The sequence below is a fragment of the Vanacampus margaritifer genome, chromosome 1, assembly GCF_051991255.1.
Source record: "Vanacampus margaritifer isolate UIUO_Vmar chromosome 1, RoL_Vmar_1.0, whole genome shotgun sequence".
Taxonomy (NCBI): domain Eukaryota; kingdom Metazoa; phylum Chordata; class Actinopteri; order Syngnathiformes; family Syngnathidae; genus Vanacampus; species Vanacampus margaritifer.
The window spans coordinates 16,016,172-16,027,239 of record NC_135432.1 but is presented as its reverse complement, the minus strand read 5'-3'; the positions used below and the strand labels follow the sequence as shown (position 1 = coordinate 16,027,239).

At 41.0% G+C, this 11,068-nt stretch overlaps 1 protein-coding gene across 1 annotated transcript in view; it reads right to left on the bottom strand.

Annotated features, from left to right (window-relative positions):
- Window positions 1–1,414, bottom strand: part of sema3b (sema domain, immunoglobulin domain (Ig), short basic domain, secreted, (semaphorin) 3B) — a 73,994-nt gene extending 72,580 nt beyond the window's left edge. The window contains exon 1 of the mRNA XM_077576881.1: window positions 1,361–1,414. The gene's annotated coding sequence lies outside the window, so the exon portion shown is untranslated. The remainder of the gene's footprint in view (window positions 1–1,360) is intronic.
- Between the last annotated feature and the right edge of the window lie 9,654 nt (window positions 1,415–11,068).

Genomic DNA, 11,068 nt, shown 5'->3' with positions numbered 1-11,068 from the left:
CGAAGCAGGACACGATTCATAAAAAGGGAGCCTGGGAGAAGGCTTGGCCAGCCCGGCTTCTCACGCTCATCCCTACTTGTTAAAGAATAAAAGACGGAGCGGCGCGCGGTGTGGGTAAAGTCAGCTGAGGGAAGTGTATGTTCGCCCAGCCGTTGAGCAGCTCGTTCTACCCGGACAAGGTGTCAAGGTAAGCGCTGATGATGATTATACTATGCTGCTTAGCGTTAAAGTGTGTTGATTGCTGTTTGCGGGGAATAAAGGACACAATTATTCTAGCACAGTATATCAGTCTCTGTGTATTCATTGTTGCCGCCGATCACTCACGATCCTGCATAAAAATATAAAAGTGAAGTAGTGTTTTCCACAAAACACACCCCTACTCAATGCACCACAAAAGTTACTAGTAGGTACTCAAGCATTGTTTCTGAATGAGGAATATGATTTTCTATCCAAAATAGTGCTTTACGCAAGTGGGTCGACCTTAATATGTACAATTGCACTGTTGTTAATGTGAACTTGTGTGGAATGATAATGGAAGGGTTACAAAGCAGGTCAGAGTGTCTTTGGGTGGGGAATGTTAAAAAGACCAGCAAGAGCCCGGATGACAGGACTGAATAGGTGAGATGACAGACAAAACGCACACCTGCAACCCCTCCCACAGGGGGAAGACATCACCTGAGAATAAAATAAGATGCTGATACTCTGCTTCATGTAGACAAAAAAAAGAGTAGAAAAATACAAATGTGCAGCTTTATGAAGGCAGATAAACGGTAATGAGAGGTAGAGAAGGGGACGGATGTCATTTTGAGCTGGAGGATTTTTGGAGAAAAGCAGCAGCAAACGACCAAGGGGAAATTAAGTCAAGGAATGGAATGGCTAGGTTGATGTTGGTATGTGTGAGTCCAAGCTCTTCTGTTCTCAGCGTCACTTCAACACCGGAGCGGCTTATAATCAGAAAAATATAGTAATTGTCAAACTTATGAATTCAAAGAAATAGCAAGCCTAACAACAACAAACCATGCATACAATATATTTGATCTACAAGCACCTTAAAACACGTGAAATAGTTTCTGAAATGATGCATGGTTGCTTATTTGAGCACTCTAAAACTGTGCTTCAGTAAATCGATGCGTGGATGTTTAATGTGACTTTAAACTTTAAACAGGCTGACGCATTCCGTCAGAGCAATAGAATGCAGATATTGGACTCACCTGCACACACCTTCACTATCTCTCTCTCATACAAACACACACCAAACTTCCTCCATCAGTTACTCATTGCAGAAAAACCTGTGCATGGCAGCACATACGAGACAGTTGATATAAGAGGGCAAAGGCCCAGCAGTAAAGGTGTGTCTCACCTTTATCACCAGCAGGCAGCTCCTCTGGCTTGTGTCCCGCTTGTGTCGTCAGCCGTTCTGGCTCGCCCCCCACCCTACCCCTCCCCCTGGCAGGTGCCAAATACTCCACGAGGTAAACAGGCGGCTATCTTGAATTTTTTCTTCAACTCTCTACTGTACTCCTGCCTCCAGAGTCCTGCTGGGATTTGTACAGCTGCACCGTATTTGCCTTTTGTGTGTATGAGTGGACACAACTCCAAGGCTCCCGGAATTCCCGGAGTCCTGTTCTGGGAGAGCAAGCGTGGTTTGGCTCCTTCTCTGTCCTTCCTCTTGGAGAGAGGAGGGGGTGGGACGCCACACAGGAGCGGATTCCGGTTCTTTCTCTCTTACGTCCACCTTTTCTTTTTTTTCTTGTGCCCATCCAAAGTGCCATTCCCACTCTCCTAACTTGGATCACACCTTCAGGATATAAGAGCAGACGACAACAATTTAGTTTTGTTTGGTTATTGTTGGGGGGGGGTTTGTCACACAACTACAACAAGCTCTAAAAAAGGGCCATTAAATATTTTAAAATACTAATATGCATGTCTGGCCATAAGTTGTTAATAATAGTTGTGAAGAACCTAAATACAGTAATTTGATTTTTTTTTTTTAAAGAGACTGAAGGGAAAATAACCATGGTTTGATATGTCCTCATGTAACCTCTTATATAAGGATATGTTGTTGTCCTGAACTGTTGAACGAATCCAGGTGCCCAACAATTTGTAAATAAAGGGCGGAATCAACCTGGGAACTCTTCCTTGTTTATATTATAGTCCTCCCTGCTTCGGAAACATGTTTTCGAGGGTGCCTGGGAGAGGGCTTGGCCAGCCCGGTTTCTCACGCTCACAACTTTTTGTTCTCACACTCACAACTTTTTGTTAACGAATAAAAGACGGAGCGGCACACGACGTGGGTAGAGTCAGCTGTGGGATACGTACGATCGCCCAGCCGTTTTGTAGCTCGTTTTACCCGGACCGTCGGCTCTCCGGTCTAGTGTCAAGGTAAGCGCTGATGATGATTATATTCTGCTGCTTAGCGTTGAAGTGTGTTGAGTGCTGTTTGCGGGGAATAAAAGGCACAATTATTCTAGCACAGTATATCAGTTTCTGTGTATTCATCGTTACCGCCGATCACTCACAATCCTGCATAAAAATATAAAAGTGAAGTAGTGTTTTCCACAAAACAGAGACGTATTAAGCATTTTTATATATTTTTTAAAACAGGAGTTTGGCTGTGAAATACTTTCATCAAAAACACATTATAGAACTTTTAAGAATCCTTATTTCTTATCTTGTTGAATTTGCACATTTTTAGGGGTTGGCGCTGATCATGTAAGTCAGCAACATACCCACTCCAATATGACTATTCACTATGATGTCATGTCACACGTTTTTTCAGGTGACAGCAGCCACAAAGTGTTGTCCGATGACATCGCCGTTAAACAAACCCTTACATGTCATTTGACCAGTGCAGAGTGACTGACAAAACTGGGTAAAGTCTTTCATTTCCACAGCCATAGTATGAATGTGTTAAGTATAAAGATGAGGTCGCTAAACTGCTCTGACGGAAGACCCAACTGTGTTTTACATTTCAACAGGAAAGTTCTAAAATTGACATGGTGGAAATTCATACATAGTTAACGTGATCATTGAACGGCTGACATATTAATTCAAGAGATAGAAAAAAAATAAACCGTGGTCATTATAAATCTAGCCTAAAGGTTAGCATCCTAGCATAATTTGTAAATGAGCCTAGCATACATACCAGTGATTGCTTATTTTGTGAACACGTGTTTATGTTTGTTTCAAATCACCAACAATGCGTTTGACGAGTCCTCGTACCCGGCTGGATCTCTCCAGGTTAGCAAATAACTCGCATTGTAACCCCTGGAAGTATCCTGGTGCCCATTGTTTTCAAATATAACGTGTCCTCTGGTACTTTTTTCGACAGTAGGAACAATAAGGAGAAGACTTGGCGAAATTGACCTCCACAATGCAGATATCAAAAAAGCTAAGGATTGCCCTTAAAGGGACTGCAACATGAAAAATAAACTTTTGTTAAAATGCTAATTCCTCACCAAAAACATGACCAAAGTTTTTTTTCCTCCATTCAGCCCTGTATGAGAAATTCTAGGTTATTCTGCTCTCCAAGCAGCAGCCCCTCCCAACCTGAGAAAACGAGCCGTTGGCACGGTTTGACTTCATTGCGTGCAAACCCCGCCCCCTGCGCCGCCTGTGCGGACTAAACGCACGCCTACTTTCTCTGAGACCTCCCTCCATGGGATCGTGACAAAAGTAGCCTTTATCAATAAACATTCTGTCCAAATGAATTCAAAGCAATCAATTATTCTTCACATTTGCAATGCCAAAGTAAAATGAAATGACAATTGACTGTCTTAAAATCCATCGACTGACACTGGTGTAAACTACAAGTAAAACATTTGCACTATTGACTTAATTGAATGGATGGTGTAGTGTGCTCGTCCCATATGCAACCCGGCGCGGGTTCGCGACCCGCAGTGGTGTTTTTTTTTCTTCTCCTTCTTTCCTCCAACCTCTCTGCTCCCCTCCTCTGCCACCATTTCTTGCGGCAAGGACCCGTTTGGTTTCAAATGTTTATTCAAGAATTGATGGCTTGCGTGACCGACCGAACGCAGAGATCTCGCAGCCCGTGAAATTTAGAGTCCATTTTAAAAATTGGCTTAAAACCTGGGCGTTTGCGCGAAGCAGCCAGCTCGGACGACGTCATGAGAGGGGGCGCGGCAGCCACGGGGGGAGAGGCGAGGTTTTACTGAACCGAGCGTTTGACTTCCGGGTAAGAAAAATAGCCACCGAAATAACTTATATTTCATAAGAAATGACATTGCGATTGCGCCAAAGGTAAGATTTCGTCATTATATGTTGCTCTTGAGCTAGCCTAGCTCTACTGCAATAAATATTTTTATTGTCTGTGATACACTCTCATAATGTAGGTCGGTCTTGGTAATGTCATGTCTGGGAAGATCTGGCTTTGGTTGAGGGCCCTGAGTGGGTTCCCGCCCTTCCACGGGTTGACCAATCCGGGCCCTCAGCCACTTGTGCCTGGCCCCAGGTGTGACTAGTGACCTAATTAGTGTGGGTGTATTTAATTCCCGGGTGGTGATCAGTCGGCGTGGGATCATTGCCGCTTGTCACGGTCACCCCCCGGAGTCTTGTCTGTCAGTCACTTTGATTTTGTATCTTTTCAGTTCCTTGTTTAGTTAGCATTAACCAGTACCCTGGTTAGTGTGTTCTGTAAAATAAAGCACGCCAGTCTCGCCTGCACTCCTGCTGTGGTTCTCCTGCCTCCCTGCATTTTGGGTCCTCCACCTCACACGCCGACAGACACCACGCCGCTCCGTGACCACACCGTGACACGCTGTGCTTATGTGGCATACACCATTTAACGCAATGGATTGTCTACAAACCCATTTGGATCTGGTCCACTGCTGATCCGTATTTGTCTCCTTTGGCATTTCTTGGACTACGATGGAGTCTTGTACTGTACCTCGATGACTTTTTTTTTTTACTTGGATTTTCAGTTCAATTTTATTTATTTTTTATGTGAAAAGACCTTTAATGAGAAGCATTTTGCACTTTGGCTTTGGGATACACAGAAAAACTCAAGAAATTCATATGGCTTATCAAGGGACTGCAATAAGATGACGGCAGATTTTCCACTTTGTTTTGTCTTATCTTTTCATTATATTTGGTTGGATTTTTGTTTGACTTCGGGCTCCCACAGTACCGTAAACCTGACGTCAAACTGAGTCGTTAGCCCTGTTTGTGTTCTAGGGGTTCCACTGTGCTGTCCCATATTTAAAGAACCTTCCTCGTCCCAACCCTTCTGAGATGTGACAAAATATAGTCAAGAGAGCAAAGTACAAAGGCTAAATCAGAGCATGTTTAATCCCTGTTTTCTTTATTTTTATTATTATTATTTTTTTATTATCATCACAAAATATATCCGTTTACGACAGAGTTCCATTCCTGAGACAGCAAAGTCACCGACATTTTTACGGGGGAAAAAACCCCACACGCACACACAAATGAAAAATGGTACGTAAGGCAGTAACTGAGCACGCCCTCTTGTACCCCGCGACGTATTCTGCACAATCATTTCATGTTGCCGCTGTCGCACAAGACTCTCCTCACAAGATTATCATTCAACCACTTTTGCAGCCTATTCAGAAATGTGTTGCTCATAATTTATTCATTAGATATTGATTTGCGGCTGCTACACTATCCTATGACACACACAAACACATGCAGCATGTTTTTCCCGCCATTTTTACTCATTAAACAAAATAGGGAATGTCTTTGTCTCTTTGTGCTTCTCTATCATGCTTTCAGGGGCGCACACACACACACACACGCACACACACACACGCACACACATTCACTTGACCCTGCCCCTCTTTCCTCCGTCATTGCTAACCTTTCCTCAAAGCAGCCTGTGGTTTTCTTTTCTTCATTCCGCTTCCTCTACGTTATCTGAAATTACTCATCCCTTTTAAATCCTTCCATCAGTCTTTTTCAGGGCTACATCACTTTTATCCATCTTCCCTCTGCCTTTAATAGTGTAGCATCATATAGAATTTTTTAACCTAATTCTGGTTGCTTAATTCTGTCTGTTAGCGAGAGCCACTACATCGTGATAACTTGATGTTTCTGCATTTGGCAATTTATTATTATATTATATTATTAGTATGGGATTTTTTTTAATGGGCCTTAGGTGAACTGATGAATACACACACGCTCGCACGCACACACACACACACACATACACAAAAATATATATATATGTATATATATATATATATGTATATATGTATATATATATATATATGTATGTATATATATATATGTATATATATATATGTATATATTAAAAAAAATAAAAATAAAATGAGAAAAAAAAAACAGAGCTCTAGAAAAGAAAAAAAAAGGAATAATAAATAAATAAATAATAATAATAGTGTAGCATCAATTTACATGCAGCCCATTTTTTCAAAACCCCCCCTTAAGCTTTGCACCTCCACACAGGCTGCAAAACCTTTTGTGTGACCTTTATTCTCCATTTATTCCACATTTTACATTCTTTTAGCAAGTAACACTAACATCACTTTCATTTTTAAAAGAAATTTGGGCCAAACAGAAAATAAAATAAAAATATTTATATTTATTTAAAAATAATATTATTATATTTATATATAACAAAAAAAAACGATTTGAACCAGAAATCCGGTTTTGAGTTTAACGATGCGAGTGCGTCAGCACACGAACTGATGAATCGGTCTAAAAATAGCTTGAACCGGCCGATGGCCCGGTCAAAACGTTATAAATCGGTTTTGATTGGGCAGTCGGTCCTGTGATGCCATCAGTAATGGACATTGGCACTTACCAGCCGTGTCTTTTTCGGCAAGTGTTCGTCTTCTTCTTCGCTCCAACTGCTATCAGCCTCGAGGGTTTTCCCACGTTAAAACATCGTCTTTTTCTTCGCGGCGAGCTCTAAAGCAGCGGCACAAAAAAACGGAAAGAGCAACCGATACCGGGCAGCGTCGTCCTCCTTAAAAAAATAAAATAATAAAGTTTCCCGCGCTCGACTATTGTGTCGCACCCGGTTGGGAGGGAGGGAAGTTGAATGTTCAAGGTATGGAGGAGATGTTTATTTTAAAAGAACAATGGAAAACTGGATAAAAGTTTTGCCATGTACAAAGACTGTGAAGGCGCGAGATGTACGTACACGCTTGATTAGATGGCATGGAGACGCTGTTCAACCGCACGGACAGAGAGAAGACTTCTTCCAACTAAAACCTCCACACCTCGATCAGAGGAAAGGTAATAACGACCTTGATAACCCGGTTTATTGTTAAAGACTTAAGCCATAATGCGTTGTGGAGAATGAGAGCTTTCAGGACATGATGAAAACATTAGCGCCCCCGATATGATGTGCAACTAAATTCCCGTCGTGAGAATCACGCCGTAGTGAGTTGTTTTGAAAAAACTGGGTATTGAAAGAGTCACACACAAGCAAAAACTTAAGCATGTGTTGCGTGGAACACAGCAATAAAGTGCAAGCCCTCGTTACTGATAATGGAATATGATAGGTGACATCATCGTGATGATCAAGTTCAGCTATTTTTTCACAAGAAGAACATTGATAAGCATTGAGTATACATCAACTTATTCACTGCATGTTTGGGTAATATACAGGAACTGTCACAAGAGTAAACATAATAGAAAGTAACTGAGATCTAACTGTTTTAAGTTCATTAGTTTACGTTTAGTAAGATGACATATCAAAACGGCAATAGTGGACCACAGCGCTTAAGATGAGTTTGAGAACACTTTCCAGCCAAGTGTACATTTACTTGAGTCACATTTCATTTCTACTTTCATGATCCATTATATTTTGAGCCCACATTATATACATTGTTTTCCCTCCCAACATAATTAGTGTCATGTTTGACACAAAAATAAGTAAACGAGTAAATATTTCAAACCAGGGTAAAGTATGCTTGTCTTTTATCTGCCAAGATATTTCTTGGCAGATAAAGGTACTTTTCTCTTACTTCAAACATATTTTTTTGGGGGGGGGGGGGGGGGTATAGCTTTATTGACATTTTACTACTGGTTATGAGTATATTCAGTTTATAGATAAGAAATTTTTATCATTAATCTGCAACTATTACATATACACATTTTAAGACATCAGTGGGTGTCTTGAGGCTTGCTTTGTTTACTTATTTTTAGAAATCTTGTCAAATATTCCCATTCTATTGCCAGACAATTTTAGCTTCAATTTTGCAATATACAGACGCTCCCCACCTAACGAACGAGTTACGTTCCGGACGATCGTTCGTAAGGTGAATTTGTTCGTAAGTTGCTTCAGTGCTATATTTTGTATTATAATTTATGTTTAAAGCCTATATAAGTATATTGAAGGTTTATATAAGTATGTTTAAGGCTTGTACAAGTAACCTGCATTGGTTTGTACTGAAAAAAACTTACTGTACTGTACTACGTATGTTAGAGAGAGAGAGCGAAAGAGACACACACAGTATGTACATGTACGTAATAAGATAAATAAAATGAAGTTTAACTTACTTTTGGAAGATGTACTCGATGCTTAAGGAGATGATGGAGGAGGAGGAAGAGGAGGATTTTATATCATGAGAGATTCTTCGTCGTCGCTGGAATCGGCTTCAAAAGTTATTTCCTGCTTCATGGGGACCGCCGTTTCTTCCTCCTCCTCCTCGCCACGTTGCTCAGCCTCCAATGAGCTCTCACAGCGCCAATCGTCGGTATTAGCGGCGGAAAGAAGCACTACGCGCAATACAAAATCTAACTTACAGCATTTCTTTCCAAACATTTTTCGACATACTGTACGCGCAGAAATGTTCGTATGTACCGTTGTTCGTAACTCGAATGTTCGTAAGTAGGGGAGCGTCTGTATTACTCATTTCATAACTCTTTCTCTTATTTATTTTTTTTTTAAACCCAGTTAGTGTTTCTTTATAAAAGCCTGCCGTGCATATTACAGTTTTTTGAACCATCATTTTAGGTCCGTGTGAACAGGTATTGTTACGACATCATCTTCACATTTAAGCAAACACATTGGTTGCGGTGACGTAAACAAACCGCTTTGATTCACTTTAACCAGATTTAACATCACACCGAATACACACATCCCTCCCTCCCTACTTTTACCGCTATTCTCTGTTTGTTCAAGGCCTCTTTTAACGAGGCCAACCTCCTCCCAAGTCTCAGCAGGCTATTGTCAACGCTGACGTCTGGCCTCTCTCTCTCTCTCTCTCTCTCTCTCACACACACACACACAAACACACGCAACATCGATCTCACGCACATGGCTAATAAACACGCACTCTAAAGTACACGGAGTCTCTTCTGTCCTTTGTCCCGCCCTGCAGCCGTCCACTTTTAAATGTTCACATTTGAGATGGCGGTCAAGTTTGCCACATCCTCCCTCCATTACGCCGCATTGTCCTCCCTTTGCATCAATGAATGCAGTAATGCATGCCAGCCAACAAATACTTATCATCAACCGTTCCACATCCCAGGAAAAATCTCAAGCAAGTGTCAATATTGCATAAACTTTAAAAGTGACTCGCACCGCTTAAAAAAAAAAAGACTTGTTTAGGTGTAAGCATCACTCAAATAAGCACCTTCAAGTATTTTAAGAATGCTTACAATCACAAGTTAATAAACTGATTATCTCGTTTCTGATTCATATAAATATTTCATGCCTTAAACTTAAAAAAAAAAAAAAAAAAAAAAAAAAGGTCTGTTATGATCCACTTCAAAGAGATCACGCGCACACACATTAATGATTTATGTCATGGGGATTCTGCTTCTGCTTCCTGCTTGACCAAAAGCACCAACACTGCAGCACATGTATGTAATATTCGGTGGAAATATTAAACGGAGGCTGTGGTTAAAACTAGGTTTGATCGTAGCTTCGTGGCACAACTCCAGTTCTTCCCTATAAATGGAAGTGAGAATGAAAAGAGGATGAAGACCATCCCTTATTTGCACCTTGGTGAGTGAGGACACACACACACGTGCATTTGCATTGCTCTCGTGTTTGAAAGCTGATAAGAATGCATGTCTTAGATTCATTAGCCTCTCAAATAATTTTACAGCCCAGCAGAGCACACAGCTGTATCGATTACAAAACCACCTGACCTCACCCGGTTTGCGTGTGCGTGTGTGTGTGTGGCAACCGCAAACCTAAATAATGCATAGAGTTGGTAAGCGCGTGTGTGCGTGAGGGTCCGTGTGTGCCTGGCTGCAAACCTTTTGACCGCCGTATGCCACTGAGCATCTTCCACTTAGCAAATGGACATCAATAAAAAAACAATGTATCCCCCGGGATTTATTTGATTAATTTATCCATGGGTGTCTGAGGAAGCAGTCTTGTGTTCTCTTTCATCTGGACAAAGAATTCATCAAGGTCACATTTTCCAACACTAATGTCTCTTCTCAAATGATTATTACCCCCATCTACTGGACTGGAGCAGAATAGGTATATTCCTATTTCATATTTTGTAGGATCACGTATAGCATAAATAGCTAAATTAATTACGAAACCATTACTCAATATTTTGTTAAGGCGAACAAATGTCAATTTATCAAGTCATGATGTCATGGGTGGTGTCTGGTCGGTGCTGGATTTCACTTTCCTTTCTTTTCTTTGGTCCTTCCTCGGGTCTCCTGACGGCCTCACGACTCTGGCTGGAAGTGTTCGGTTTAGGTGAACGGTATGGGATTTTTTAACTCTTTGACTGCCAGACGTTTTCAGAAACGGGTTGTCGCCAGTGCCAGCCGGTTTAAGCATTTTGACTGATCTTTCAAGGTCAACAGAAAATGTTGTGTTTGGACTATGGAAACACACATACTAGCAAATGAAAGATTGAACTCTCATCTTTCATCAGAAAAAAAAGTTTGTTTCTACCTTATTCCGTTTTTCAGTAATCAACAATAGAAAATGGTTAGTTTCACCGAAATGCTCTGTTTTGAAACAAAAAGCGGAGAAAAAGAGCTTTTTGTGAAACGATGTTATTTCATGCACTCTAGTGAATTGTACACTTCTTTTTGTCCATGAATGATGCCGCAAACACCTAAATAGTGCTTTACTTCTGTAATA